This window comes from Coregonus clupeaformis, unplaced genomic scaffold (assembly GCF_020615455.1).
Source record: "Coregonus clupeaformis isolate EN_2021a unplaced genomic scaffold, ASM2061545v1 scaf2929, whole genome shotgun sequence".
Classification (NCBI taxonomy): domain Eukaryota; kingdom Metazoa; phylum Chordata; class Actinopteri; order Salmoniformes; family Salmonidae; genus Coregonus; species Coregonus clupeaformis.
The window spans coordinates 21,280-26,812 of record NW_025536383.1 but is presented as its reverse complement, the minus strand read 5'-3'; the positions used below and the strand labels follow the sequence as shown (position 1 = coordinate 26,812).

At 41.1% G+C, this 5,533-nt stretch overlaps 1 long non-coding RNA gene across 1 annotated transcript; it reads right to left on the bottom strand.

The window, feature by feature from the left end:
* Positions 1-986: 986 nt before the first annotated feature.
* LOC123489270 lies at positions 987-3,104 on the bottom strand. Its single transcript, XR_006660521.1, has 4 exons — positions 2,900-3,104; positions 2,540-2,676; positions 2,185-2,294; positions 987-1,367 (listed from the first exon to the last, which is right to left on the bottom strand). It is a non-coding gene; the product is annotated as an uncharacterized LOC123489270 (long non-coding RNA).
* Positions 3,105-5,533: the final 2,429 nt, after the last annotated feature.

Sequence of the window (5,533 nt, the reverse complement as noted above, 5' to 3'; positions counted from 1 at the left end):
TGTTGTATGTTTCTTGATGATGCATGATGCTGCTTTGTCGACAACATGACCGTGGGGTGCAGATAACTGTTTGATTTGAGAAGGGTGCTCCTCCCTCCCCGCTTTAGCCCAATGACGTGACGGCCCATTGTCCAGTTCAACCCGGGCCAGCGTAATAGAACTCCCTCAATAGCAGGAAACCCTCGGATTAAAAATCAAAAAGCCTGGCTCTAGGTTATATCTCTAAACACACTTTACATTGTTTGTTTGTTTTGATGAGACATAATATCACTATAATCTGAGTGTTCATTGTCAGAAGTTGCTTTCATTTCAGCGCATCTAGTTTGTAAACATTTCAACCGTATTAAACGCTAACTTTTTTCAATTCCACAAGAAATGAACACAATTCAGGGCCTCACCTGTTTAGAATTTTTTTTTTAAATACACACATATATATATATATATAATAATCATTTATTAAATTTTTTTTGCCTGTTTTGCATGTTATTTTGGCATTAATTCATGTGACATATCAGTTTGCAAACAATGTAAAAAAATATATATTTGAGTTAATGAAGCCGCATACATTTTTACATTTTAGTCATTTAGCAGACGCTCTTTTCCAGAGCGACTTACAGTTAGTGAGTCCATACATTATTTTTTTATTTTTCATACTGGCCCCCCATGGGAATCGAACCCACAACCCTGGCGTTGCAAACGCCATGCTCTACCAACTGAGCTACATCCCTGCCAGCCATTCTTTCCCTGGACGACACTGGGCCAATTGTGCGCCGCCCCATGGGTCTCCCGGTCGCAGCAGGCTACGACATGTTCTCTTTCTTGAGTAAGGCAGCGCCTAAATGCAGGTGTTTCAGCCTCGCTCAGTGCTTTCTGGGGTGGTGGGGCAGCCAGCGGAATATACAGAGCGTACGCTTTCGTAATGTTCTCTAGTTGCGCCGTGATTGGCTCAGTGTTCTGTCATTCACTATATCACCGCAGAATTTATTTTTATTTTTAATTTAACTAGGCAAGTCAGTTAAGAACAAATTATAGATACAAGGTATCAGTGCTCATCGTCATTGGACATAAACATTACACATCAAGTAGGAAATCAGAAATTCAACAATGAGTGGTTTGGAAGGAATCAATGGTTAACTACAAGCGTTGCAAATCAATCGCTATTTTGTTTGGTCCAAGTCTAGGTTTAAGGATTTAAAACATATGTCTGAAATGGTCTCTAGCAGTACAGAGAAACCTATTTCTCACAGATCCATCTGTATTGATAGGAACAGTCATAGTCCCACCATGCTCCTGTGTCTGATGACCAGGAGTAGAAATACGCACAGTTCTCAGCTACACCACCATTAGGCTCTCCACTCTTCCAGTACCTGTAGAAGAAACAACACATAGAATCAGGCTGTCCACTGTTCCAATACCTGTAGAAGAAACATATAGAATAAGGCTGTCCACTGTTCCAATACCTGTAGAAGAAACAACACATAGAATCAGGCTGTCCACTGTTCCAATACCTGTAGAAGAAACAACACATAGAATCAGGCTGTCCACTGTTCCAATACCTGTAGAAGAAACAACACATAGAATCAGGCTGTCCACTGTTCCAGTACCTGTAGAAGAAACAACACATAGAATCAGACTGTCCACTGTTCCAATACCTGTAGAAGAAACAACACATAGAATCAGGCTGTCCACTGTTCCAATACCTGTAGAAGAAACAACACATAGAATCAAGCTGTCCACTGTTCCAGTACCTGTAGAAGAAACAACACATAGAATCAGGCTGTCCACTGTTCCAATACCTGTAGAAGAAACAACAAATAGAATCAGGCTGTCCACTGTTCCAGTACCTGTAGTAGAAACAACACATAGAATCAGGCTGTCCACTGTTCCAATACCTGTAGAAGAAACAAAACATAGAATCAGGCTGTCCACTGTTCCAATACCTGTAGAAGAAACAACACATAGAATCAGGCTGTCCACTGTTCCAATACATGTAGTAGAAACAACACATAGAATCAGGCTGTCCACTGTTCCAATACCTGTAGAAGAAACAAAACATAGAATCAGGCTGTCCACTGTTCCAATACCTGTAGAAGAAACAACACATAGAATCAGGCTGTCCACTCTCAGAGCCTACTACTCCAGACAGTGATTTCATGGTAACACAGAACTCATTAAATGTCTTACGTTGTGGTCAGTGGTGTGTCGTCCACCCATTTCCAGGTCCCCTCAGTAACAGAGTCAGTCAGACCAATCCAGACATAGTTCTTCACTCCACATAACCAATTGACAAATGTCTGTAGTTGTGGGATAGACAAAATTGTTAATTCTCTCTCTCTCTCTCTCTCTCTCTCTCTCTCTCTCTCTCTCTCTCTCTCTCTCTCTCTCTCTCTCTCTCTCTCTCTCTCTCTCTCTCTCTCTCTCTCTCTCTCTCTCTCTCTCTCTCTCTCTCTCTCTCTCTCTCTCTCTGTATCGCTCTCTTCCACACACACACACACACACACACACACACACACACACACACACACACACACACACACACCTGTTTGTCTTGGCTGTTGATGATCACCAGGTCTGCTCCTCTATCTCTGCAGTCCTGTTTGCTCTCCTCCCAGGATTTGTACTCAGTAGAGATGTAGTAACAACTGCTACCAAGCTTCTTCCATCCTTGCGGACACACTATAATTTAAATGTTCTTCTTTAGTCACATACAACTCACATTGAATTAAGTCTCAATCAAACACTCAAGGAAGACAGGGCACTAACTAATGGACGGTTTGGAAGTCGTAGATTTTTTTCTAAAATGTGTTCTTTAATGTAAGTTGAATTGCCTGTTTGTAAGTGGCATGTGAACTGATGCAGAGACTGTCAAACAGAACAGTCATTAGACAATTTTACTCACCTTTCTCAACACCTTTCTGTAGCTGGTCTCTCTCTGCTGTCAAGGTGTTGCATCTGGTCTGTAGATGGTCTCTCTCTTTGGTCAGGGTGTTGTATCTGGTCTGTTGCTGGTCTCTTTCTTCGGTCAGCGTGCTGGAACTGATCTGCAACTGGTCTCTCTCTGCAGTCAGGGTCTTGTAACTGGTCTGTAGCTGGTCTCTCTCTTTGGTCAGGGTGTTGTATCTGGTCTGTAGATGGTCTCTCTCTTTGGTCAGGGTGTTGTATCTGGTCTGTTGCTGGTCTCTCTCTTTGGTCAGGGTGTTGTATCTGGTCTGTTGCTGGTCTCTTTCTTCGGTCAGTGTGTTGGAACTGATCTGCAACTGGTCTCTCTCTGCAGTCAGGGTCTTGTAACTGGTCTGTAGCTGGTCTCTATCTTTGGTCAGGGTGTTGTATCTGGTCTGTAGATGGTCTCTCTCTTTGGTCAGGGTGTTGTATCTGGTCTGTAGATGGTCTCTCTCTGCAGTCAGGGTGTTGTATCTGGTCTGTAGCTGGTCTCTCTCTTTGGTCAGGGTGTTGTATCTGGTCTGTAGCTGATCTCTCTCTTTGGTCAGAGTGTTGGATCTGGGCTGTAGCTGGTCTCTCTCTTCAGTCAGGTTGTTGCCGCTGGTCTGTAACTGGTCTCTCTCTTTGGTCAGGGTGTTGGATCTGGTTAATTGGTTTCGCTCTGTGAAATAATACCATCAACAACAAGGTAACAGTGGAAAAGTTAATCTATCATTACCAGGGTTGGGTTCAATTGCATTTCAATTCCAGTCTATTCAGGAAGTACACTGGAATTCCAAGTCCAATTCTCTTCAATATTTTTCAATGAGGACAATGTGGAATTGGAATTGGAATTTGGTGTACTTTCTGAATTGAATTGAATGGAGTTTAAATGGAATTGATCCCTGGTCATAACACCACTGATGATTAAGAGAAAGTTTGATTGAGAACATATCAAACTCACGGTAGAGCAACAGGCCTATGATCCCAGCCAATAGGAGAACACACAGCAGACCCAGACTCACTGCAGCAGCTCCAGAGGATCTCTTCCACCACTGATAAAACACTGAAGCACAAATTATTACCATAAGAACTTGCTCTTTATCAGCGTTGTATTTGAGTCTACTTTTGTGTCCATTTGCTCTTTGAAGCACTGAGGAAAAAACACAAACTTGACATGGGACAGAACACCAGAACTGAGTTCCAGCACCTCACATTTTATACTGCTTGACTTCCAGAACCTCTTATAGAACACTGGCTTAAACATATTGTAGAGTTCAGGCACCCAAAATGAGTACTGGCACCTATTTCAGTCCAAATCAAATAAAATTTTCATTTTTCACATGCTTCATAAACAACAGGTGCAGACTAAAAGTGAAATGCTGACTTATGGGTCCTTTTCCAACAATGCAGAGTAAAAAATAATAACAAATACACAGTGAATAACGAATAACATGAACAAGTAAAAATAACATGACTCTATACAGTCAGTACCAGTACCGAGTCCATGTGCACGGATACGAGGTCATCAGAAAGTGACTTTTTTCACATTTTGTTGTGTTACAGTCTAAATAAATAAAAATGTGTCACTGGCCTGGTCTGGAGTTATGTTTTTAGAAATGTTTACAAATTAATAAAAAATGAAAAGCTGAAATGTCTTGAGTCAATAAGTATTCAACCCATTTGTTATGGCGAGCCTTAATACGTTCAGGAGTAAAAAGTTGTTTAACAAGTCACATAATACGTTGCATGGACTCAATCTGTGTGCAACAGTAGTGATTTTTGAATGACTACCTCATCTCTGTACCCCACACCTACAATGATTTGTAAGGTCCCTCAGTCGAGTAGTGAATTTCAAACACAGATTCAACCACAGAGACCAGGGTGGTGTTCCAATGCCTCGCAAAGAAGGGCACCTATTGGTAGATGGGTAAACTAAAAAAAACAGAGCTGTACAGAATAAAACTATTCCTAAACATGCATCCTGTTGGCAACAAGGCACTAAAGTAATACTGCAAAACATGTGGCAAAGCAATTAACATTAGGTCCTCAATACAAAGTGTTATGTTTGGGGCAAATCCAATACAACACATTACTGAGTACCACTCTCCATAGGTTTTCAGGATAAAAAAAAAAGAAACTGACTGGATTTAAACACAGGCAAAATCCTAGACGAAAACCTGGTTCAGTCTGCTTTCCACCAGACACTTGGAGATGAATTCACCATTCAACAAGACAATAACCTAAAACACAAGGCCACAAGAAGTTTGCAGAGTTACAGTTTACTTAAATCTGCTTGAAAATCTATGGCAAGACTTGAAAATGGTTGTCTAGCAATGATCAACAACGAATTTGACAGATGAAAAGAATAAATGGGCAGATATTGTACAATCCAGGTGTGTAAAAGCTCTTAGAGACTTACCCAGAGACTCACAGCTGTAATCGCTGCCAAAGGTGATTCTAACATGTATTGACTCAGGGGTGTGAATACATATGTAAATTAGATATTTCATTTTCAATAAATTTGCAAAAATGTCTTACATGTTTGCACTGCGTCGTTATGGGGTATTGTGGGTAGATTTTGTCCATTTTGAATACCAGTGTTGTAGTACTC